Source organism: Pseudophryne corroboree, chromosome 4 (genome assembly GCF_028390025.1).
Source record: "Pseudophryne corroboree isolate aPseCor3 chromosome 4, aPseCor3.hap2, whole genome shotgun sequence".
Lineage (NCBI taxonomy): Eukaryota > Metazoa > Chordata > Amphibia > Anura > Myobatrachidae > Pseudophryne > Pseudophryne corroboree.
The window spans coordinates 663,938,041-663,965,671 of NC_086447.1; positions in this window are offsets into that span (position 1 = coordinate 663,938,041).

Sequence of the window (27,631 nt, forward strand, 5' to 3'; positions counted from 1 at the left end):
AAAGAAGCTGCAGCAGTTACAGCACTTCCACCTGTCTGGCAGCAGAACCCAGGCACAGCGGAGGGAGCCACTTAGTGACTGCACCAACACCTGTATTGCAGCACAATCCCAACACAGCGGACCCCCCACATAGCGTGGAACCTGTGCATTCCATCGGGCTCAGTTCATTACTGAGGGGAGCCTCTGGAGTGAGCACATCTACCTGAGGGCAGTCAGACTGTCACACAGAAAGCATGCAAGTGAGATCTGCAGTGCTGAACCATCTCTCCGGGGTATGAGAAGACGCCTGTAGGGTAAGACAGGGATAGTTTGCCACATTACATGCGGGCTGGAGTCCAAATTTGCTTTTAAAGAGCCAGCACATTGTTTTTATATATTATATACACACACATTTATATACATCTTAAATACAGTTTTTATACATGATCTATAGTTTTTATGTTTATAGTACCTTAAATGTACATGCAATGCTTGGAGGAGGGGATGAAAAGTGTGGGGGGGACTCGGTGGTTATGGGGGGCCCCATAGAAATCAGTGTACCGGGCCCCAAGATTTCTGTTGCCGGCCCTGTAAATAGCGACCCTCACGATCCGCTATAGAGTGCAAGATTTCATATCTCAGGTGTCTGTGGAATACAATCACCACCCCTCTAGACTTAGAAGAGTAAGAGGCATGTACACACTCCGCTATCCAGGGGGCACGTAACGTAGACTCATCACCCAGTCTCCAATGAGTTTCCTGTACAAAGGCTATAGAGGGGCATTTCCTACGGAGGTGAGTGAGAATTTTTTTCCTTTTAATCGGGGTGTTCAGTCCTCCCACGTTCCAGGACAGTATGGAACAATGAGAGTTATCCCTAACATTAGGGGCGTCAGTGGTATCACCCGTCATCAGTATAGGAAATAGGAGGGAAATAGCTTCGACCCAACCCCCCTCTCGCGGTCATAAGGAAAAACTTCCCCACATCCAGGAGGGGTATCGGGTGGGCCCTAAATGCCGGGAGACACGAGCCCCAGCCTCTTCCCTCCGCCTCACATCTCTGAGTCCCTGACATATAAACAAGGCAGGTCAGTTCAGTATGGAAATTAAATTGAAGCAATACATTAACATTTCTCCTACGTCCTAGGGGATGCTGGGGACTCCGTAAGGACCATGGGGTATAGACAGGATCCGCAGGAGACATGGGCACACTATAAGACTTTGAATGGGTGTGAACTGGCTCCTCCCTCTATGCCCCTCCTCCAGACCTCAGTTAGATTCTGTGCCCAGGAGTGACTGGACACACACTAGGGGAGCTCTCCTGAGTTTCTCTAAAAGACTTTATTGTTAGTTTTTTTATTTTCAGAGAGACCTGCTGGCTACAGGCTCTCTGCTTCGTGGGACTGAGGGGAGAGAAGTCAAACCTACTTCTGTGAGTTAAAGGCTCTGCTTCTTAGGCTACTGGACACCATTAGCTCCAGAGGGTTCGATCACTTGGTGCGCCTAGCTGCTTGTTCCCGGAGCCGCGCCGTCACCCCCCTCACAGAAGCCAGAAGAAAGAAGCCGGGTGAGTATAAGAAGAACAGACGACTTCAGTGACGGCAGATGACTTCAGTAATGGAGGTACAGCGCAGCGGTCGCACTGCGCTCCATGCTCCCACACACCAACGGCACTCACAGGGTGCAGGGCGCTGGGGGGGAGCGCCCTGGGCAGCAAGTTACTGAGGGTCAAAACCGCTTGCAAGAGATGCATATTCGGTGCCCGGGCACCGTGTACGAAACCCCCGCCAGTATAAAGCAGCGGTCGCGCTGCGCGCCATTGCTCCCACACACCAACTGCTTTACAAGGGTGGAGGGCGCGGGGGGGGGGGGGGGGGGGGCCCTGGGCAGCAATATATACCTCTTTGAGTGTGGCAAAAACATGTATACAGTGCGTAGGCACTGTATACGGACCCCCGCCAGCATAAAAGCTATATTAATAGCGGGGCTGAAGCGCGCCGAGAAGGGACGGGGCTTAGCCCTCACAACAAGCTTCAGCGCCATTTTCTCCATGTCCCCGCCAAAGCAATGTATACAGTGCAAACGAGGGGGGGCACAGTGTTTTAGTGCTATATAGAGGGAAATATAGCACTATTTTAGATAATGGACATGTAATCATTATTGTTGTGCATATATCTCTGTGTGTTCCTGTCAGATATACCCACTATAGCTTTTTAGTCAACATATGTCAACATGCGTGAGTGCTCTGTCACAAACAGCTGTGGGGATCACTGTCGGCATCGCCGACGCCTGTTGGTACTTGATTCGGGATGCAGTCACTTTACCTCCAATCATAATCCCGACGGACTATATACCGACACCCATTGACCGATGGTAGAAATCCCGACAAGGACTAAATACCGACACGGACTAAATACCGACATGTAAAATACCAACAAGGTCTAAATACCGACATGTAAAATGCCGACAGGTCGAAATACCGACACACGTTTTTCATGATTTTTTTCATTAAAACCGACTTGTTCATACTTTACCGTCCCAGTGGACCTGGAGGGGGAATATAATAGTGTGCCGAGCGCAGCGAGGCACCGTGCCCGAAGCATGGCGAGCGCAGCGAGCCATGCGAGGGGACGCGGTACACTTTATATGGTGTCCATGTTGATTTATGTCGACATACACACAAAAAAAACATCAAAAAATGCATGTCGGTATTTCGACCTGTCGGCATTTTACATGTCGGTATTTAGACCTTGTCGGTATTTTACATGTCGGTATTTAGTCCGTGTCGGTATTTAGACCTTGTCGGGATTTCGACCATCGGTCAATGGGTGTCGGTATATAGACCGTCGGGATTATGATTGGCGGGATTTCATACCGATCCCCTTGATTCAGTATATGCAGTATAAGCAGGTCGGTAGTTGTATGCTTGTCAAAAGTAAACACAGTATGGGAGACACAGTAGTATGTGGGTGACCCTGTCGGCACCAACTGTTATTACTGGGTGTAAATTAACATGCTGTAACTGCCTTATACCTGTATATATATTTATATGTATGGTACGGTTCCATGGGCTTGTAGCTCAAGCACAGACATGGTAGTATATGTGGGGGAGTGTTATTAAAATTATATATGTATGCTTCCCTCGGACCCCTCAGGGTTGCAAGAATGTTATTTTGCCTGGTTACTACTCCCTGCTGTCGACGAATACTAGGTTTTCTGTCGACCATAACGTTTCCTGGTAGATCCACAACTGGGGCATTTTAGTACATGGTCATACACATTCAGAACACATTAATGTCACTAGGGACCCGACGGTTCTGGACAATCCGCTTAAATGTATGTTATATATATATATATATATATATAGTTAGGATATGTGTGATAAATTGTGTATTACATTTTGTATATTCATCATATGATTTAAAATGAATGCTGAAGTAAAAGTATTCCTTCTCATATGCAGATCGCTCTGTTGATAAAGCTCTAGGTCGGCCGTGACGAGTTGGTCTCAGATCCTCTCAAGGAGTCCGAAGGTTTATTCTTTTCCCGCCGCAGATAGAATACTGTGAAAGTCAACTCCTGGTCGACACGGGACCCTGTCACAAAGGATCGTATACAGGAAGCTAAGTGATATTTTATTTCTATGCTTTGGAGTTATTTGCATTACGTGCACATGGGGGAGTGTTTATATTCGGAAAGGCATCCGATAGAATTACCCTAATGAGAGAGGGGATGTTTCTTATGTTGGTTCTTCTCTATAACATTGCGGCAGGCTGCCGTGCGTATACAGGAGGTGTGGTCGGGGGAATGCTGAGGCTGACTCCGAGAGATACTGGAGTTTCTTCCTGGGACGGTGTACCGCTGTTTGGGGATGCCTCAGCTCAGTCAATCTCGGCGGATACTACTGGTAAATCTAACTTTGTGAGATAGACTCCTTCACAACAGTTGGTGACGCATTCTTTTGTGGGATGCAGTCATTTTAACCGGTTCGATACCGTTCTTTTTTCCTTTTCTGTGCAGATAGAGGAAGGTGAAAAGGTAAGAGTTCTGCAGCCTTGTTAGGATCGCAGAAGCAGATGTCGGTTTTTTGTTTCTTCCACATCCACCACATGTCGCTGGGTCTATCTGGCTGGAGCCCACTCCGGTGGGAACTCGTCTACTACTTTTCAGTCAGTCCGGGATTAGACTAGGACCTGTGAGTTAATTATAGAATCCAAAGGGAGACATTCTGGAGTTTACAGATGATTCCCCTCACTGATTTTTCAAATAGATCTTGCTGTTTCCCCTCTGGAAGGGGAGGTAGTACGCAACGCCATATCAGAGTTGCGTCAGGATCATGGCATTGTCCTGCTGTCCCTGTTTAAAAAAAAAAACCTAAGGGGTTTAAATGCGTTGTTCTCCGCATTCAGCTTACCTGGGTGGATATCCAGGATTGTCTTTGCCATTTCAGCGGAGTGATGGCAGTAGGATGGTATTCTTTCAATAGTAAAAACCATTGTTACTCTGTACTGGGACACTCTCCGGATTAGGGCGAGGTCAAGATGCAAGTGGTGCAAATCGTTTTCTCTCTGACTGTTCTTCAACACAGGGGAAGGCTGTTATTCCCAACGACGCAGACGTCGGAGGTGGGTATCAGAGTAGATACGGAACGGTTGAAGTTCTGTGTGTTCCTGTGGAAAGAGGTCTGAGGATCCGGAGTCGGATCAGATTTGCAGTGACAATCCATCAATATGTTCCGTTGAGGAAGAAGATGGGTGCGGTCTTAGCGGCCTTTTTCGGTGAGCAGGTCAAATACCAGAGTGGTTTTCACGGGGCCAGTTGGAAATGTGGTCCGGGTCTCACCTGCACATGCACCGGAATATATTCCTAAGGCCAGGATATCGCTCCTGTGGTGTCTGCTCCATTCTCACCTCCTAGAAGGATGAAGGTTCGAAATCCAGGATGAGATCCTGGTGTCCATGCATACAGATCTCTGAGACTGGGGAGCAGTCCTTGCAAGGTAAGTATTTCCAGAGGAAAAGGTCAAGCTGGGAAGCTTGTTTGCAATAAGAGCTATTTTCGTGATCTGCCCGTGTTAATTCTGTCGGACGACTTGACAGCAGTGGTGTAAGCAAGCCGCTAGGGCGGAACAAGGAGCAAAGCGGTAATGGCAGAAGCCTACAGAGGTTTCCGCTGGGTGAAAAGACTGGTAAACACTATATTAGCAGTTTTCGTTCCGGATGTGAACGACGGAGAAATAGATTCCTCTGCAGACGAGATCTCCATCCTGGAGAAATACAGTCGTCGTCGAGAAGTTTTCACTGAAGTGACAAATCTTTGAGGAGTGCCTCAAGTGGACAGGTTGGTGTCTCGCCTCAACAAGAGATCGCAGGGATATTGTTCCGGGTCAGGGGACACTCAAGCTATAGCAGTGGATGTCCTCGGGACACCTTGGGTATTTCTTTTTCATCCACTAGGGGTCACTGGAGCACTCTTGGGATATGGACGGTTCCACTGGAACTAGGCACTGAACAGTTAAACTTTGACTATATCTCCCCTCCATATCCCAGAGTACCTCAGTGTTTTTTCGGTGCTCACAGAGCAACTAGGCTTGTGGAAGTGGATCCACAATTATTGATTTTTTCTTTGATTATTTTTTTTTTTTTTGGAAAACATCCCTTTCCCCCTTCCAAGAAGGCGAGGGTTTGGGATAGTGAAAGCTGCTGTTGCAGCTGTGGGTGTCGGACCTCTCTAAAAGAGCTCCCTCACTTCCACGTGCAGGACACCTGCAGTAAAAGGCTGACAGTGCTTACAGAGAAGCCCCGTCATTGCCCTCACCACAGGGTCCAGGTATGTTGTTTGGGGCGGTCAGCTCAAGCTGCCGCCCCGCTGTGTGGGATTACTGTGTGTGTATTTGTGCCGCGCCGCTGCCCGCAGCCGCCCGCCGCCGCTGCCCGCAGCCGCTGTGTTAATGTCTCTTCCGCTGCGCTGAGCAACGCTGGTCTTTGGAAGCCGCTCCACGCGGCCTATCGTCTGCTCCGATGCACTTCCGGAGGGCGCACAAGGCCGGTCTCCGTGTACAGAGTAGCGGTACACGGAGCACGGGGGAGAGGGGGAGGCACACTTCTTTGAAAGTATGTATGACCTAACACAGAGCCAGCAGCGCTGTATAGATAAGTAACAGGAATGGCATATATGCATTTAAGTATAATCTGCTACATAGATTAATGTTTGCACTTTGTGATATTCTGTGAGCATGGGGACATATATAAACCATGCTTCCTGTTTTTCCTGTTTCTTTTCAGAATTTCCTGTATACATCTCTCCACCATTGAAGGCGCTGGGGTGTTAGGGGGATTTTGGGATCAGACATATTACTGGCACATTTGGCCAGAGATATAGAGACACCTTAGTGCTATTTACTAAGTCGCACAGGTTCTTTGTCTTTGTATTTGTATTGTTTTTTTTTTTTTTTGGCATAATGAGTAAGACACCAGCAAAGTCCAAGAAGCAGGTTTACTGCAATGTCTGTAAGGGTGTATTACCTGATGGATTTACCACATGTAAAGTATGTGTTGTAAATTCTGAAACAAATACAATTCCTGCTCCGGTTTCAAATCCCATTTCAACCCTGGACCCGCCATGGGCTATATTAGCAGATGTTTTAGCTGGATTGCAATCAGAGTTGGCCGCCTCTCGGCAGGAGCGAGAGGCGGCAAGATCTGAATCTAGGGTGAGACCGCTAGAACTTCCTGAGGGGTCTCAGCCTTACCAAAGGTCCAGATCTTCTTTGACTAAAGGGGATAAGTTTCATTTTTCCTATAAGCTACCGGCTGCTATGTTAATGTCTGATGATTCTTCGCCAGACCTCACTTTACTAGATATGGGTGAGGAGGGCGAAGTAGACCAGCAGTCAGAGGGTGACGATTTTGACAGGCCAGGTATTGATAATCTCATCAGAGCAGTGCGTCAGTCTCTGAATTTTACAGAAACTGAGGAGCCTCTGACAAATGATGAGGTCGTTTTTACTAAACGACAAAGAACTCCAGTTTGTTTTCCTGTGTCAGAATCTCTTAATAAAATGTTACTAGAAACAAGGAAGAATCCGGATAAACGGTTTTCTGTACCTCACAGAGTTAGGTCTAGCTATCCGTTTCCAGAGTCTATGACAGCTACATGGGAGAATCTGCCGTTGGTGGATTCATCTGTGTCTAAACTTACAAAGAAATTAACCATACCAGTACCAGCTGCAACTATACTCAATGACCCTTCGGACCGTAAAAAGTCCATGTATACAACGGCAGGAGTGCTGCTTAGACCTGGGTTGAGTGGCATTTGGGTAACTAAAGCACTAATGGTATGGATAACAGAACTCAGATCTGCCTTAACTGATGATCATCTTATACTTCTCGCTGATCAAATCTGGGAATCGGCTGACTATTTATGTACAGCTTCTACTGACGTCTGTCAGCTTACTTCTCGCCTTTCTTCATCACTAGTCACAGCACGACGTGCGCTCTGGCTACGCTCTTGGCGAGCTGAGGCAGAGGTCAAAAAAGGAATAGAAGCATTACCTTATGAGGGCGAGAGGTTATTCGGTCCTGAATTGGACAAATGGATTTCTGAGGCCACGGGAGGAAAGTCGTTTTTTTTACCATTTCCTCCAACAGTGCCTAGAAAAAGATATTCTGGACCGGCGTTCAAATCTTTTACACCTCAGTCCTTTCGCGGGCGTGGCAGGGAAAGGCCACACCAGGTAGACGAGGTCGGGGACGTAGTTTCCAACGAGCCAATACCACTCGTCAGGATACTAAAGTCACCGGTAAGCCAGTGGCATGACGGGCTCCCAGCCCATCTCGGATCTCCTATTGTAGGAGCACTTCTTCAGTCATTCCAGTTGGCGTGGCTTCAGACGTCCACAGATGGGTGGATCCGCAATCTAGTTTTAACAGGTTACAAAATAGAGTTCGACTGTCTCCCGCCAATGCGGTTTTTCAGGACAGGACTGCCTCGGTCGGACGACAAGAGGGCGATTCTGCAGACTGCCATTCAGTCTTTGCTGGACGTAGCAGTTTTGGTTCCGGTCCCTGTGCACCAACAGGGTCAGGGTTATTATTCCAGTCTGTTTGTAGTACCGAAGCCGGATGGCTCGGTCAGGCCAATATTGAACTTAAAGGGCCTCAACCAGTACGTCACTTACTACAGATTCAAGATGGAATCTCTACGATCAGTAATTGCAGGTCTAGAGCCACAGGAGTTTATGATTGCGCTGGATCTCAAGGATGCGTACTTACACATTCCGATTTGGCCTCCTCATCAAAGGTTTTTGCGGTTTGCAATACGACAGAACCATTATCAGTTTCAGGCTCTACCGTTTGGCCTCTCGTCAGCGCCTCGGGTATTCACCAAGGTGATGTCTGTGTTGATAGCTCATCTCAGATCTCTAGGAGTGATAATAGTTCCATACTTGGACGATCTGCTCATCAAAGCTCCGTCTCAACAAATACTCCTTCAACAGGCATTACTGACATACAATGTTCTGGTTCACCACGGTTGGATTGTCAACTTCAAGAAGCCACATCTAGTTCCATCCCAACGACTTCAATTCCTAGGTATGATTCTCGATATGGTAGACCAAAGGATTTACCTACCCAAACAGAAGGTACGGGTCATTCGTCATCTGGTACAATTAGTGCTCAAGCCACGCACAGTCTCGGTTCATTTGTGCATTCGCCTCTTAGGCACAATGGTGGCGGCTTTTGAAGCACTTCAGTTCGGGAGATTTCACTCACGTCCTTTTCAACTGGATGTGCTCGCCCAGTGGTCGGGCTCACACTTACAGATTCACCACAGGGTAAGGTTGTCTCCAAGGACCAGAGTGTCTCTACTCTGGTGGCTCAGGGTACAGAATCTAACCGCAGGGAAACAGTGCGGCACCTGGAATTGGATAATTCTCACGGCAGACGCAAGTCTCAGAGGTTGGGGAGCTGTAGTTCAGAATCTTCAGCTCCAGGGTCTCTGGGCGGATCACGAAAGATTGCTGTCCATAAATGTCCTGGAACTCCGGGCAATTTACAATGCATTGCGACAGGCAGTGCACATCCTGCAGGCGCAGGCGGTTCAGGTGCAATCAGACAATGCGACGGCGGTCGCATACATCAACAAACAAGGCGGAACGAGAAGCCGCATGGCAATGCGGGAAGTAGCTCGAATCCTCAATTGGGCAGAATACCACCAGGTCATATTGTCGGCAGTGTTCATTCAGGGAGTGGACAACTGGGAGGCGGATTATCTCAGTCGTCGGGATTTTCATCCAGGAGAATGGGCATTAAATCCAGAAGTATTTCTCATGCTGGTCCAGAGGTGGGGTTACCCGCAGGTGGACTTGATGGCATCTCGCCACAATCATCAAATGCCCCAGTATGTATCCAGAACGAGAGATCCAGAGGCAGTGGCGGTGGATGCTCTCACAGTCCGGTGGCCATACAGTCTAGTGTATCGGTTTCCACCGTTTCCGCTGCTCCCGCTATTGCTAAAACGGATCAAAAGAGAGTTCGTCACAGTCATACTAGTGGCGCCTCATTGGCCACGGAGAGCTTGGTTCTCGGATCTTCGCGGATTACTCGCAGACGATCCTTGGCCGCTCCCACTACGTCCGGACCTGTTACAACAGGGTCCGTTTCTTTACCCCGATTTAGCGCGGCTGCGTTTGACGGGGTGGCTGTTGAGACCGCCCTCTTAAGAAGAGAGGGCATTCCAGAATCAGTCATTCCAACCATGTTACGAGCTAGAAAGCCGGTTACGGCAGCTCATTATTACAGAATTTGGCGTGCCTATATAGGTTGGTGTGAAGCTCGCAAATTTCCGACATCTTCTTTCAAGTTATCCCGTCTTTTGTTATTTCTACAGATGGGGTTAGATGGAGGTCTACGTCTATCCACACTAAAAGTGCAGATATCTGCTTTGTCAATTTACTTTCAAAGACGATTGGCTCTTTTGCCATCAGTACACACCTTTATGCAGGGTGTCCTCAGAGTACAGCCTCCATTCATTCCACCTACAGCGCCATGGGACTTGAATCTGGTTTTAGATTTCTTACAGTCTTTTCATTTTGAACCCTTACAACAAGTGGATATTAAATTTCTCACTTGGAAAACAATTTTTCTTCTAGCCTTGGCTTCGGCAAGGCGGGTTTCAGATTTGGGTGCCTTGTCATGCAAGCCGCCATATTTGGTGTTTCATGATGACAGAGCGGAACTTCGGACGAATTCCGCTTTCTTACCAAAGGTAGTGTCATCTTTTCACATCAACCAACCAATAGTAGTTCCTGTGTTATCAGGACATTCTGAAACTCTGGATGTGGTACGCGCTTTACGCGTTTATGTGTCACGAACGTCCACGGTTCGTAAGACGGATACGTTGTTTGTTCTCTATGATGCTGCCAAGAGGGGTTGGCCAGCCTCTAAGCAGACCTTATCCAGATGGATAAAACTGACCATACGTCAGGCTTATCTTCAGGCTAGGTTACAGCCGCCTACTTCGGTAACAGCTCATTCCACACGTTCTGTGGGAGCTTCATGGGCAGCTGGTCGGGGAGCTTCTACGACACAGCTTTGCCGGGCGGCTACATGGTCGTCAGTGCACACGTTTGTGCGCTTTTATAAGTTTGATACTTTTGCGGCATCAGCATCTAGCTTTGGCCGTTTAGTGTTACAGGTGCCAAATAGCTCTCCCGCCCACGGGGGAAACTTTGGTACGTCCCAAGAGTACTCCAGTGACCCCTAGTGGATGAAAAAGAAAATAGGATTTTGGTACTTACCAGATAAATCCTTTTCTTTGAATCCATAGGGGGCACTGGACGCCCACCCAGAGCAGTTGTTACCTGGTTGTGGTAAGTGCAGGGAATATTATGGTAACACACTCTTACCGACTGTTTCAAATTAGAAATTCTGTCGGGTTGGTGTCAACTGTTAGTTGTAATTTTTTGTTTGTGTCAACTTTATTGTTGTCCATTTTTTTTTGTTATATGTATGCCTCAAATTGTCAACCTCTATAGCTCCAGTTCGGCTCAGTAAAAAAACACTGAGGTACTCTGGGATATGGAGGGGAGATATAGTCAAAGTTTAACTGTTCAGTGCCTAGTTCCAGTGGAACCGTCCATATCCCAAGAGTACTCCAGTGCCCCCTATGGATTCAAAGAAAAGGATTTATCTGGTAAGTACCAAAATCCTATTTTTCAGTCGGTCTTTGTGTCCCCTCCGTTTTCACTCTTCGGAAGGTGATGAACGTAAGAAGAACAAAGGTTCAGGCGATTCTCTTTGTTCCGGTCGGACCAAGGAGGGCTTGGTATCCAGTTCCTCAAGATTTACTCATAGAAGATCCATGGCCTCTTCCGCTACGTGAGGAACTGTTACAGCAAGATCCGGCCGTGTATCAAGACTTACCGCGGTTGCGTTTGACGGCGTGGCGGTTGTACGCCATATCCTAGCCAGAAAGGGTATTCCCAGTGAAGTCATTTCCACACTACTTCAGGCTAGAAAAGAAGTAACGGCAAAGCCTTACCACCGTGTTTGGAGTCAATATGTGTCTTGGTGTGAATCCAAGAAGGCTACTACGGAAGATTTTCAGCTGGGTCGTTCTTCTCCATTCTTGCAAGCAGGTGTGGGTGCAGGCCTAAAGTTGGGCTCCATTTAAGTGCGGTTTTGGCCTTATAAAGTTTCTTTCAAGAAAGAATTGGCAACTTTTCCGGAAAGGAGCACTGCACATCCAACCTCCATTTGTGCCCCCGTTAACACCGTGGGTTTTGAAGTGGTGTTGCGTTTCTTGTGTCGCACTGTTTGCAACCTTTGTGGAAGGTTGTGTTAAAGATTTCTCTTTTGAAAAGTGGTCATGCTATTGGCTTTGGCGTACGCAAGGCGGGTGTCCGAAGTAGCGGCTTTGTCTCACAAGAGCCCTGTTTGATCTTCCATGTGGTTAGAGAGGAATTGAGAACTCGGATAATAGTTCTGCCAAATGTAGTTTCTGGGTTTCGCAGAAATCAACATATTTTGATGCCGGTGGTTACTTAGGCATTAGCTGATTCAAGGTCTCTCGATGTAGTCAGGGCTTGGAATGTTTAGGTCGCCAATTTGGCTCAGATTGGGGAAACAGAGGCTCTGTTTGTCCGGTATGCTCCCAACATAATTGGGGCGTCTGCTTCTATGCAGTCTGTTACACGCTGGATCTGGGATACGATTCGGCATGCTCGTTCTACGGCTGGATTGCCGTTACCGAAGTCGGTGGAGACCCATTCTACTGGGAAGATGGGCTCTTCTTGGGCGGATGCCCGAGGAGTCTCGGCGGTTCAAATTTGCCGAGCAGCTACTTGGTCGGGTTAAAACACTTTTGCTAAGCTCTACAAGTTTGATACCCGGGCTGATGGGGACATCCTGTTTGCTCAATCGGTGCTGCACAGTCATTCGCACTCTCCCGCCCGGTCTGGAGCTTTGGTATAAACCCCATAGTCCTTACGGAGTCCCCAGCATCCTCTAGGACGTAGGAGAAAATAGGATTTTAATACCTACCGGTAAATTCATTTTCTCTTAGTCTGTAGAGGATGCTGGGCGCCCATACCCTTGCGTACTGTGTCTGCAGTTATTGGTTATGGTTACACTCTTGTGGTGTTTCTTCTCTGTCAGGCTGTTGCTGACATTGTTCATATCATGGCATGCGGTGTCTTATTATTGGTTGTGTGGACACACAGGTTGTGTTACATATTTTCTCAGCATGTGGCTGTGTATTTTTTCATGCCGTTGGCTGGTATTCTATTGAATACCACGTGTTGCGGTATGTTCGTGGTGTGAGCTGGTATGATACTCACTGTGTTTAAACAATAAATTCTTTCCTCGAAATGTCCGTCTCCCTGGGCACAATTTTCTAACTGAGGTCTGGAGGAGGGGCATAGAGGGAGGAGCCAGTTCACACCCATTCAAAGTCTTATAGTGTGCCCATGTCTCCTGCAGATCCTGTCTATACCCCATGGTCCTTACGGAGTCCCCAGCATCCTCTACGGACTAATAGAAAAGGATTTACCGGTAAGTATTAAAATCCTATTTTTTTGTATAAACATTTGAATCTGGGTCAACCAACAGACCCAAAATAAATAACTGAGGATCCCCAACTCCATCGGAGGGGATGCTCCGTCCTGTCAAAAACCATAACACAAGTAACAAGGACCACATCAACGCTTTGCAAAATTGACAAAGTAACATCAATTTAAAATAAAAGAATAAAAACAAATTAGAAAACATAAACAGTCAAGGTCATATATTGTGACTTAGCTGTATAATAAGACTCAATAACAGGGGCTCGAGGACTCATTCGGACACCTCCCAGGGTACCCTCTAGGGAACATAGCAGTACCATAGCTGATGATAATGATAAGGGCAACTCTCCCCGAGTAGGAGGCCATAAGGCACCCAGACCCCTCAACTGGTAACATTCCCATATGTCATGGAAAACCCATGAAATTAATCATCAGCACTAACGTTAGAGCGGGCTGGTGAAGGAGGGCCATTTATTAAGAAATGTGATTTCGCTTGTTGAGGGTCCGTGAATAACTGAGTACGCCCATTCTCAGCAACCCCTAATTTGGCCGGGTAAAGCAGTGCAAATTTTATCTTTTTGTTTATCAAGAACTTACAGACCTCCGAAAAGGCCTTGCGTTTTTGAGAGACCATGACTGAGAAGTCCTAGAACACTAAGATTTTCTGGCCTTCCACCCTAAGCTCGGGGGCAGCGCGATATGCTTGTAACAATTTCTCTTTGTCTCTATAGTTGAGGAATTTGGCAATAGTCGGTCTGGGTTGTGTACACCTGTCCCTCCATTGCGCACCTAATCTGTGTGCCCTTTCCACTGGCAACGGGGGATCCGTATCTGGAAATCCCAGCGCTACCGGAATAAGAGTGCTGACGTAAGCCTGCAACTGTGTATCTGAAACCGACTCAGGTATGCCTATAAAGCGCAAATTACATCTTATATTTCTATTTTCTAAATCATCAAGTTTCTCCATCATAACGTGGATAGTTTGAGATTGAGGGGGTAATTCTGAGTTGATCGCAGCAGGAACTTTGTTAGCAGTTGGGCAAAACCATGTGCACTGCAGGGGAGGCAGATATAACATGTGCAGAGAGAGTTAGATTTTGGTGGGTTGTATTGTTTCTGTGCAGGGTAAATACTGGCTGCTTTATTTTTACACTCCAATTTAGATTGCAGATTGAACACACCACACCCAAATCTAACTCTCTCTGCACATGTTATAGCTGCCCCCCCTGCAGTGCAAGGCCAGCAGTGTGACGGTCTTCCACGTAAGGCACTTTACGTCCACCTCCTGTAATGCTTCAAAGCAGTCCGATTGTAGGAAGAGCAGAACCAAATTGAGATCCCAAGGTGCCGTGGGAGGCACAAAGGGAGGTTGGATGTGCAAAACTCCTTTCAAGAACGTCTGGACCTCAGGGAGAGAAGCCAATTGTTTCTGAAAGTAAATAGACAAGGCCGAAATCTGGACTTTAATGGAGCCTAGATGTAGGCCCACATCCACTCCAGACTGCAGAAAAACAGGAAACGTCCCAGATGAAATTCCCCCGCAATATATTGTCTGCTTTCACACCAAGAGACATTCTTCTTCCATATACGGTGGTAATGTTTAGATGTTACCCCCTTCCTGGCTTGGATCATAGTCTGGATGACCTTGTCAGGAATTCCTCTCCTGGCTAGAATCAGCCATTCAACTTCCATGCCATTAAACGTAGCCGCAGTAAGTCTTGATAGACAAACGGGCCCTGTTGCAGAAGATCCTTGCGAAGAGGTAGAGGCCACGGATCTTCTATCAGCATCTCGAGAAGACCCGCGTACCAGGCCCTTCGAAGCCAGTCCGGAGCAACGAGGATTGCTTGAACCTTTTCCCTTTTTATTCTTTGTAGATTTCTTAGGATCAGAGGAAGTGGAGGAAACACGTACACCAGCTGGTAGACCCACGGAGTTGTCAGAGCGTCTACCGCCACTGCTTGTGGGTCTCTCAACCTGGAACAATACCACTTGAACTTCTAGTTGAGTCGAGAGGCCATCATGACGATCTGTGGATATCCTCACTGATGTGTCAAGCACTGGAACACCTCCGGGTGAAGGTCCCACTCCCCCGGATGCAGGTCGTGTCTTCTGCGGAAGTTTGCTTCCCAGTTGTCTACTCCCAGAATGAAGACCGCCAACATAGAGACGGCGTGTTTTTCCGCCCAGAGGAGAATTCTTGACACCTCTGCCATTGTGGTCCTGCTTTTCATTCCGCCCTGTCGGTTTATGTACGTTGCCGCCGTCACATTGTCAAACAGGCCTAGAATGGCCTGATTCTGAAGTAGAAATGAGGCCTGCAGAAGGGAGTTGTAGACAGCCCTGAGTTCCAGGATGTTTATTGGAAGGACGACTTCCTGACTTGACCATCTTCCTTGAAACTGCACCCCCTGGGTGACTGCTCCCCAACCTCTGAGGCTTGCGTCTGTGGTTAGCAGAATCCAATTCTGAATCCCGAACCTCCGACCCTCGAAAAGGGGAGTAGTTTGTAGCCACCACAGAAGGGAGATCCTGGCTCTTGGCGACAGACGGATCCTCTGGTGCATGTGAAGATGCGATCTGGACCATTTGTCTAATAGCTCTATCTGGAAGGGCCTTGCATGAAACCTTCCGTACTGAAGCGCCTCATAAGAGGCCACCATTTTTCCCAGAAGGCGAGTGCACAGATGCACCGAGATCCGGATTGGCTTCAGGATAGCCCGAACCATCGACTGGATTACCATTGCCTTTTCCAAGGGAAGGAATACTTTCTGAGACTCCATGTCCAGTATCATTCACAGGAAAGGAAGCCTCTGTGTCAGTTCCAGGTGAGATTTTGTTAGGTTCCGAATCCACCCGTGATCCAGGAGTAGTCTGGTTGAGAGGCCAATGCTGTCCAACAACCTCTCCCTGGACGGTGCCTTTATCAGAATATTGTCCAGGTACGGAATTATGTTCACTCCCTGTTTTCGGAGTAGAAGCATAATCTCTGCCATTACTTTGGTGAATACTCTCGGTGTTGTGGAGAGACCAAATGGTAGGGCCTGGAACTGGTAATGACAGTCCTGCAGTGCAAACCATAGATAAGCCTGATGAGGCAGCCAGATCGGAATGTGAAGGTACGCATCCTTGATATCCAGAGACACTAGGAATTCCCCTTCCTCCAGACCTGAGATCACCACTCTCAGAGACTTCATCTTGAATTTGAACACTCATAAGTACGGGTTCAACGACTTGAGGTTCAGAATCGGCCTCACCGAACCGTCTGGTTTCTGGACTACAAACAAGTTGGAATAGTACCCCTTGTTTTGCAGATGAGGTGGAACTGGGACAATGACCTGGGTCCATACCAGTTTACTTTACTTGCCTCTTGTGAAACTGGTAAGCCTGATTTGAAGAATCTGTGAGGTGGGAGCTCCTGGAACTCCAGTCTGTAGCCCTGGGAAATAAGATCTATGACCCAGGGATCCTGGCATGATGTTGTCCAGTTGTGACTGAAAATTTTTAGCCGGGCTCCCACCTGCCAGTCTCCAAGGCATCTCGGTCCTCTGTCATTCTGAAGGTTTTGAGGAAGCAGAGCTTTAGCCCAGTTCCTGTGAACCGGCAGTTGCTGGTTTGCGTTGTTTACTCCTAGCGCCTCTGGTGGTGGTAGAAGAACCTCTGGGCTTGCCCTTAAACTTGGCAGTCCGAAAGGACAGTAAATTGGGTCCTGAGTAGGCCTTCATAGTTGGGGGAGCTGCAGAAGGAAGATATGTGGACTTTCCTGCAGTAGCTTTGGAGATCCATTTGTCTAGTTTATCTCCAAATAAGGCCTCTCCTGTGAAGGGTAGGCCTTCCGCGCCTTTCCTGGAGTCCACGTCAGCAGTCCACTGGCGTAGCCATAAGCCCCTGCGTGCTTACACTGCCATAGCAGTGGTGCGTCCATTAAGCAAGCCTATTTCTTTTATGGCTTGCACCATAAAGTTCACAGAGTCCTGTATATGTAGCAGGAGTAAAATAATCTCCCCTTGAGGCAAGGTATCTAACCCCTCAATTACCATTTGGCAATGGCTCTTGTAATCCATCCACATGCTACAGTGGGTCTCTGGGCCACCCCAGCAGCTGTATACAAGGATTTGAGTGTGGTCTCAATTTTACGATCACCCGCGTCTTTCAGGGAGGCTGTACCCGGGACAGGCAATACAATTTTTCGCCTGGATTACTAATGCATCCACTATCGGTGGATTTTCCCATTTTTTCCTATCCTCAGGAGGAAAGGGAAAAGATGATAACAACCTTTGAAATTTCCTATCAGGATTAACCCACGGTTCTTCAAACAGGGTATTTAATTCCTTTGACACAGGAAAAGTGGCTGAGGATTTATTTTTCTATATTAAAATAAAATTGCTCACTCTCCTCTGTCACCTGTCAGGGATACGAGAACCTCTCTGCTAGCCTCTATGAGTGCCTCTATTCCCTGTGACAGAGTACCCGCCCTCACCTCTGAGTCCACCTACCCCTCCTCCATGTCTGACCCCTCATCATCAGAGTCGGACTGCAGGATATAGGCCAAAGTAGGTTTTTGCGGACAAATGGCAGGGGACTGAGACGCTGGTTTGGGTACTGAATCTCTTTTCATAAACTCAGTCATAGATCGTCTTAAATATTGCGTCTCTTTCTCATTGCGGGACAATTTAGTATAAATATTAGAAATCATTCCCCGCTAGCCTGGGAAGGGACACTACACTGGGTACACACAAATAAATCACCTAGAGAAGAGGAACACTATGCCTTACATGAAACACACTCTTTGCCTGACATACTGTAACAGTGACAGCACACACACAGGAAAAGGTTAAATGCACAATCCAGGGAGACACAGAGAAAGTATGGAGCCAGCACACGGCGCCCTTACCGCTAATGCCAAGCTTAGCTGGGTCGCAGACTAATTACCTAGATTAGGGATTTAGGGGGTCATTCCGAGTTGATCGCAGCCAGCAACTTTTTGCTACTGGTGCGATCAACTAATCCCCGGCTATGAGGGAGTGTATTTTAGCTTAGCAGGGCTGCGATCGCTTGTGCAGCGCTGCTAAGCAAAAAATGTTTTCAGCAACCTAGGAGTAAGGCTGGAGCTACTTACCCGATGCGACGGATCCAGCGACGTTCCTCCCGGCTTTGACGTCAGACATCCGCCCTCCATTTGCCCGGACACACCTCCGTTTGCCTGGATATGCCGTCCGTTTGCCTGGACGCGACCACTCCCCGAAAACAGCATCCAACGGTGAGTATCCGCCCCGGAACGCCTCTCCGCTATCAATCATCATGCAATCGGCACTGCGTCTTCTTTTTTCGCTGTGCACGTCGTTGCCTGGCGATGCGCGTGCCCAATGCGTATGCCGCGCAGTTCCAACTCGTTCGCACCGCAGCGAAGAACTGCTGCGTGCGAACGGGTCGGAATGACCGCCTTAGTACACTAATAACCGCTCCCCCCCTGCTATGACCCCCTGGTACCGCTGAGGTAATCTAGAGTCTCTCCGAAGAAGCTGCGCGTCCATGTCAGTCAGCAACTGTGTCAGCTGCAGAGGGAAAATGACGCTCATGAGCTGCTGGATCTGCTCATAGTGAAGCCCGCCCTTTCAATGGCGCGCAGTCTTCCCACTCTTTTTCATACTGGCTGGTTGTGTCTGAGTGCATAAAATGGAGACAGACTCCTTTTATGGCTTTGTTGCCAGTCTGGGTACTGTGTCCGCTGTTCTGCGTCTGTTTCCTCACACAGCGGGAGATGCAGTCCACCCCCTTTCAGAAGCCGTGCGTCTCCGTACCCTCATGCCGCCATAATGGCCGGTGACCCGCTAACCGGGATGCTGGCTTAGTACTCACCACTCTTCTTTCTTCTTGCTCTGTTAGGGGTGGCGGCGTGCTGCGGGAATGTACGCTTGCCGTAGTGGGGCTTGCGAATAGTTACCTCAGGAGCTAGTGTTCTGCCAGCGGGGAACGGGACCATTAACCCTGAGAGAGGTTGGGCCGTTTTCCCCTTCCCCCGCTAAGTCCCATGAAGCAGGCAGATTGGTGCCATCCAGTCCTGCCTGAAAACAACATACACAGAAAATAAATGCAGAAAACTCTTCAGGAGCTTTCAAAGACGTGAGCACCTCCTCTGGGCACATTTTCTAAACTGAGTCTGGTAGGAGGGGCATAGAGGGAGGAGCCAGCGCACACTGGTGGTCATTCCGAGTTGTTCGCTCAGTAATTTTCTTCGCATCGCAGCGATTTTCCGCTAATTGCGCATGCGCAATGTTCGCACTGCAACTGCGCCAAGTAAATTTGCTATGAAGTTTGGTATTTTACTCACGGCATTACAAGGTTTTTTCTTCGTTCTTGTGATCGTAATGGGATTGACAGGAAGTGGGTGTTTCTGGGCGGAAACTGGCCGTTTTATGGGAGTGTGTGAAAAAACGCTACCGTTTCTGGGAAAAACGCGGGAGTGGCTGGAGAAACGGAGGAGTGTCTGGGCGAACGCTGGGTGTGTTTGTGACGTCAAACCAGGAACGACAAGCACTAAACTGATCGCACTGGAAGAGTAAGTCTCGAGCTACTCAGAAACTGCACAGAGAAGTCTTTTCGCAATATTGCAATCTTTTGTTCGCAATTTTGCTAAGCTAAGATTCACTCCCAGTAGGCGGCGGCTTAGCGTGTGCAATGCTGCTAAAAGCAGCTTGCGAGCGAACAACTCGGAATGAGGGCCACTATCAAATTCTTAAAGTGCCCGTAGCTCCTAGTGGACCCATCTATACCCCATGGTACTAAATGGATTCCCAATATCCCCTGTGACGTAAGAGAAAACACAACCACTGCAATTCCACACACCACAAATCCCTCACAGTTAATCGGTATGCATATATAATATATATATATATATATATATATGTGTGTGTGTGTGTATATATATATATATATATATATATATATATATATACACTGCTCAAAAAAATAAAGGGAACACTAAAATAACACATCCTAGATCTGAATAAATGAAATATTCTTATTAAATACTTTGTTCTTTACATAGTTGAATGTGCTGGCAACAAAATCACACAAAAATTATCAATGGAAATCAAATTTATTAACCCATGGAGGTCTGGATTTGGAGTCGCCCTCAAAATTAAAGTGGAAAAACACACTAAAGGCTGATCCAACTTTGCTGTAATGTCCTTAAAACAAGTCAAAATGAGGCTCAGTAGTGTGTGTGGCCTCCACGTGCCTGTGTGACCTCCCTACAACCCACACAAGTGGCTCAGGTAGTGCAGCTCATCCAGGATGGCACATTAATGCGAGCTGTGGCAAGAAGGTTTGCTGTGTCTGTCAGCGTAGTGTCCAGAGCATGGAGGCGCTACCAGGAGACAGGCCAGTACATCAGGAGACGTGGAGGAGGCCGTAGGAGGGCAACAACCCAGCAGCAGGACCGCTACCTCCGCCTTTGTGCAAGGAGGAACAGGAGGAGCACTGCTAGAGCCCTGCAAAATGACCTCCAGCAAGCCACAAATGAGCATGTGTCTACTCAAACGATCAGAAACAGACTCCATGAGGGTGGTATGAGGGCCCGACGTCCACAGGTGGGGGTTGTGCTTACAGCTCAACACCGTGCAGGACGTTTGGCATTTGCCAGAGAACACCAAGATTGGCAAATTCGCCACTGGCGCCCTGTGCTCTTCACAGATGAAAGCAGGTACTCATTGAGCACATGTGACAGACGTGACATAGTCTGGAGACGCCAAGGAGAACGTTCTGCTGCCTGCAACATCCTGCAGCATGACCGGTTTGGCAGTGGGTCAGTAATGGTGTGGGGTGGCATTTCTTTGGGGGGCCGCACAGCCCTCCATGTGCTCGGCAGAGGTAGCCTGACAGCCATTAGGTACCGAGATGAGATCCTCAGACTCATTGTGAGACCATATGCTGGTGCGGTTGGCCCTGGGTTCCTCATAATGCAAGACAATGCTAGACCTCATGTGGCTGGAGTGTGTCAGCAGTTCCTGCAAGACGAAGGCATTGATGCTATAGACTGGCCCACCCGTTCTCCAGACCTGAATACAATTGAGCACATCTGGGACATCATGTCTCGCTCCATCCACCAACACTACGTTGCACCACAGACTGTCCAGCAGTTGGCGGATGCTTTAGTCTACGTCTGGGAGGAGATCCCTCAGGAGACCATCCGCCACCTCATCAGGAGCATGCCCAGGCGTTGTAGGGAGGTCATACAGGCACGTGGAGGCCACACACACTACTGAGCCTCATTTTGACTTGTTTTAAGGACATTACAGCAAAGTTGGATCAGCCTGTAGTGTGTTTTTCCACTTTCGCAGCTCTTTATGTTAACCATCTCATTTGAGTATTGTACATAAAAAAGAACTGAATGGAAAATGAAGAAAACCAAAAAACATGTAAGCATCCATAATGAAATAAAATGTTATAACAATAGAGCTATATTACCTGACTTCATATGTAGTTTGTTATTTTTATATGAAGTAATTAAGGGCCTGATTGCTGCTGTGCGAAACCGCACAGTGGCCGATTATCGAATGACTGCGTATGCACTGCAATGTGCAGGCACATCGCCAAACAGTGATAGGATGCACAGGCGTACGCAAGGTGATTGACAGGAAGAGGACATGTGTGGGTGGTAACTGCCCGTTTTCAGCGAGTGTCAGGAAAAATGCAGGCGTTCCCAAGCGTTCTCAGGGTGGGTGTGTGACGTCAGCTCCAGACCCGATCAGCCTGTTGTATTGCACTGTGGGAGTAAATCTTCGGCTACGCACAGACTGGAAAAAATCATTAGATGGTGAGTGAGTTGCTAAGGGATTTGCAGCTGTCCGCTGTCTGGCAGAATTTTCGCACACTGTACACATGCATTCGCACAATTGCAAGGGGCGGGTTTTTACTGTCCCTGGGCGGTGACTATCTGGTCGCAGACCTCTGCAAATTTGCAGCACAGCATTCAGGTCTGAATTAGGCCCTGAGACCCTTAAAGAAAAAAGCATTGATCGACAAGTCTTTTTTGGTAGAAAATAAGATTTAGCAATCTCTTATTTTTCTCAGATTAAAAGTACAACCAATAACAAACATGAGTCTCAATCCAATTACACATGACAAAGTTGAGTCGCGAGTAAGTGTGGTTCTATGCTGCACTTACGGTATTGCCGGACTTGAAGATTTTTGTAAGGGTGAGATCTGGTTGCAACAGGGGGAGGGGGAGTGAATTATCAATAATGGTACTGTTGCCAGTGTTCACACGCTGCTGCAACGGCATGCTACCTCCTTCGCTGATAATTGGATTGACCCCATTGGATATTTGGGATTTTTTTTTAACCCTATTCCCATGTCCAGCCTTCTGCATAGGAAGGGATGCTTCTAATAATAGATTTTCTCCAACCACTATTTCATTTTAATTAAACTCACTTAATAAAATTAAACCTTGATCCTACACTACTCTACAAAACTGGGCATTTTCTTGCACCTAGTTTGTAATTTGCAAGGAACACTGTCACTCCGCCCCATCTCCTCCTGCTTGTCTGACCAAATTTTTATTTTTTTTCACCAAAGCTACTATCTAATGCTGTAGACCGGATCCGTAACTAGACATTTTGGTGCCCTCTGCCCGAAAGAGAATTGGTCTCCACCCCCCTATAACTAAAATAGGGACAGTGTGTGCCGAAGGGGGCATGGCTTCATGAGGATGGAGTGTGGTCACAAAATAATACCAATTCATATTACGCCACACAATAGTCTCCATTATTCAAATTATGCCACACAGTAGTGTCACTCAAATACATTACACCAAGTAGAGCCCCTATTGCACATTACTCCAGGCAGAGCCCCCGTTTACACATTACTCCAGGCAGAGCCCCCTTTTACACATTATACCAGGTAGAGCCCCCTATTACACATTACGCCAGGCAGAGCCCCTTTTTACACATTACCCCAGAAAGAGCCCCTTTTACACATTACGCCAGACAGAGGTCCTTTTACATAATATTCCAGTAAGAATCCCATATTACACAATACGCCATGCAGAGCCCCTTTTAGACATTACGCCAGGCAGAGCCCCCTTTTTCACATTACTTCAGACAGAGCCCCTGTTACACAATATTCCGGGGGAGGAAGAGGGACGTGTGTATGTTCTAGGTTATACTTACTTTGCTCCGGAGCAGCAGTTTATACCAGACTCCTCCTGCCTAAACACTGCAGCTCTTGAGGTGCTGCGGACACAGAAGGGGAAGTCTGGAGGGGAAGAGCGTACTGAGGGACGGGAAGCTGCAGCGTTGCCTGGCTACCTATGTGAGAAGTAGCCGGGCGCTGCAGCTACCTAGCGGTGTTTGTAGAAAGGAAAACATTGCATTCATACCTCATACCATCTGTGAAACACGGTGGTATCATGGTTTGGGCCTGTTTTGTGGTATCATGGTTTGGGCCGGTTTGGCTGCATCTGGCCCAGGACAACTGGCTGGGACAATGAATTCTGAATTATACCAGAATATTCTAAAGGAAAATGTCAGGACATCTGTCCATGAGCAGCATCTCGAGAACGTGGGTCATGCAGCAAGACAATGACCCAAAGCACACAAGTCATTCCTCCAAAGAATGGATAAAGAAGAATAAATTGAAAGTTTTGGAATGGCCAAGTCAAAGTCCTGACCTTAATCCAATCGAAATGTTGTGGAAGGACCTGAAACAAGCAGTTCATGGAGGGAAACCATCAGCAAAACAGTTGAAGCTGTTTTGTATGGAGGAATGGGGTAAAATTCCTCCAAGATGATGTTCAAGACTAATCAACAATTACCGAAAATGTTTGCATGCAGTTATTGCTGCACAAGGGAGGGGGGGTCACACCAGATACTGAAATCAAAGGGACACATACTTTTGCCTCTCAGAGATAATCTAATTTTTTTTGTCTCATTATTTTGATTTGGATGTTTTTATCTAGTTATACGATTTACGTGAAAATCTGAGGTCACTTTAGGCCAAATTTCAGTAGAAATATAGAAAATTACACAATACAGCAAAGTGTCAGCACATAGAGATACAAAAGGGGCACTCTCCAGATTTCCATATATGCAGCAAACAATTTATTATGCATTAAAATTACATACTCAGCTTGAACGTTTTCGGTCCATCCAGATTGTCCTCAGGAGTCACAGCATGGTGAATATTAGATGCACTTTTCACCACAGTCCAGCAGCAAGGCTGGTTATGCCCCTTGGCTTCCTTTATACCTCTCCCAATCAAATCTGGTGCCAAAATGCTCACGTCTGCTTTCCAAGCTGGAACGCACATGACATCACTTCATTTTATGTGTATATTAATTACAGATATCTAAAACAACTCAATCAATATCAAATTCTGTCATATATAACATTTATAACAGCGCCCATCAGGATGTAAACAAATCAGGCCATTCTCGCCCCTCAGCAGACCCTGATTCACGCATGTAAGGAACAAGCACCTCCACACTCCATGACTGCTCAGCGGCGGGTGCGCCACATCACTTCTGGTGTTTGAAACGCATCACGTCCACCCGGAAGTGGCCGTGGAATGCAAACCGCCGCAGCAGCCACACTTGACAGCGTATTCCGGTCACATTTGTCATACCTTAATATGTCCACAAGATCTATTTTATAGCAGCACACTGGGACCAAGAATGTGAACCAAATATCTCTCTAATACACCAAATATGAATCATTACATGTTATATCTCATGATCGAACCACATAGGTTTATAAAGTCATGAATTAGTAATATTAATATTTTAAGTGGGAGGGCAAAGGGAGCCAAGTGTCCTGGTGAGTGTGTCCAATTCTGTAAATAAGGGCCAATTCATCCAGTATATAATGTACTATCTAATAACACTAAAACACATCAAAATGTGTATATATAAATTTTGGAAAGGCTCATCCACAAGTAAAAAGTAAAAATATAGATTGCCTATTAGACAACAGAACAGGAGAGACCAGGAAAGAGGATCACACCTGAAAGGTTAAAGAAAATTCATACTGAGACCCCTTTCCTCTTCCATGCCGAATTGGCTGAGACTATTAATCTCAGAAATCAATAGGTCCTTAGAAAGGAAACCAGGTTCGTGAGGGTCATATTTCATGCAGCCACCTAATCTGCTATCTGGATAGGAGGAAGCGTATAATTATTAAGTATCACCCAGAGATACTAATTTGAATGAAAAGGTCAATTGAAAGGACACAATAGTTGAAAGCTCACTAATACTGACTTTCTATAAGACACCCCTGATGAAGTCATAGATGACGAAGTGCGTTGGGTGATATAGTGTCTGGATTCACAACGAAAGAAAAGAGCTATCTTTTAAGTACTTGTTGAAAACTGAATTGTACCTATGTATTAGTACAAATATTGTCTTGTTGTCACAAGGTTTCAATAATTTTCTAAGAATCTTTTAAGACTTTTTTATATAAATATATACATATCTCGAAAAGATTTGGGGTATATTCAATTGCAGTCGAAAACTGCCGTCTGTCGAAAAGACGTCAGTTTTCGACTTTTTAAGGTCGAATCCTGATTCGACCTATTCAGAGCTTTTCGACAAGTCGAGGCATTCAACTTGTCGAAAAGCACGTGGATCGGTGGAATAGCTGCAGATCCACGTGTTGGTGTCGAAAACGGGGCCAAATCCGACAGGTTTTGGCCCCCTTTTCGACTATCTCAATCCGACATCAAAATGATGTCGAAATGAGATGGACCCGGAGGAGGGGGGGGGGGGGGGGGGGGAGACGGGGGGACAGCCGGCGGGCATACAGGAGATCAGCGCTACAATCAGCGCTGCAGCTGGATGTCACTCACCTGCCCGACCTCACGGCAGGTTCCACCCGACCGTAGCGCTGTTCTCCTCTGGCTGCCGCCGGCTGTCCCCCCACGGCTTGCCCCCCCTCTCCTCTGGGTCCCATCTAAAATTCGACTTGAAAAAGTCGAATTTTAGATGAGATTGAATAGGGGTTGTCGGATCCATTCCGACAAATACATATCGGAATGGATCCAACTTTAATTGAATATACCCCTTGATGTGGTTGTACTTGAATTATTTGTCGTAACAAACCAAATAATACTGTTGATACATGTTTGATGTACATAAGAGGTACTAACCCATAGAAAGCTATATAAATAGGCACCCCCTAAAGAAACAATCTCTACATATATATATATATATATATATATATATATATATACAGCAGGTGCCGGCTCTCCCATCCGCTATCATTAATGCACCGGGTGTCCGCATGTAAATAGCAATAGATACACAAAGATGTCCTACGGGACTATATGCCAAAGAACTAACTGAGTGTCTGGATGGTGCAGTGTCTGCTGGTCTACTCCCTGCAGATGTGAAAAATGCCCTTATTCCGTTGCATCCGATAGTGCCATTGCTCTACACGACACCAAAGATACATAAAAGGTTGCAGAGGCCCCCTGGCCGACCAATTATTTCGGCTAGGGGGTCTCTGTTTCAACCGGTATCAATTTTTCTTGATGATATCCTACAGCCTTATATACAACGTATGCCTAGGTATTTGCTGGATACCAGTACTTTACTTAGACGTTTGGAAGCCATTTCTGTATTACCTTCTGATGTAGTTCTCTGCACAATAGATGTGCAGAGCTTATATACAGTGATCCCACATGCAGAGGGCCTAGCAGCAGTTGAGTCCTTTTTAAGTCAGCAGCCGGATTATGATGGCCCTGACATTCCATTGTTCCTCAAATTACTAGAAATGACCTTATTAAAGAATTACTTCTTATACGATGGTAAATACTACCTGCAGTGTCGGGGGTGTGCGATGGGGTCCAGTGTGGCCCCATCGTACTCGAATATCTTCATGTTTGGTGTCGAGGAGGAAGTGTTTTTTGCTAAGGCAGAAATAGCTTCCCATATTAATTTTTTTTGCAGGTATATTGATGACCTGCTGATTATATGGCAGGGTCCCCATGAATTATTGACGGCCACAATTGATCAACATAATACTAAAATACATCCTATTAAATTTACTTATTCCATCGACCCTAAAAGTATTCAATTCTTGGATGTTCAGATCTCCATAGTTGATAATAGGATTTCTACTTCCATTTATTCCAAACCTACAGATAGAAACAACTTATTACATTTTTCTAGCTGTCATCCACTACCTTTAAAACGTGGGCTGCCATACTCGCAATTTGTGCGAGTCAAAAGGATCACGTCTGATCCAGTAGTAGCAGCCAAACAGATGGGAGATATGTATCAGTAGTTTATTAGCCGGGGATATTGCCCTAAATTATTAGATCAGGCTCAAAGTAAGGCCATGTCATTAGACCGACACATGCTACTTGATGAACATAAGGTGCAAAATCCAGCAAGTGTCATACCTTGGGTTAATAACTTCAACTCAGCTAGCCGTTTTATCCAGGGATCGGTTAAAAAACATTGGCATGTTATCCAATCAGACCCTGAACTCCAGCTTCAGCATTGTAGGTTGATGCCAAGTTATAAGCGTAATAAAAACTTACGTGATTATTTGGTAAAAACTGATGTTTCCAATGTAGTCCAACAACCGT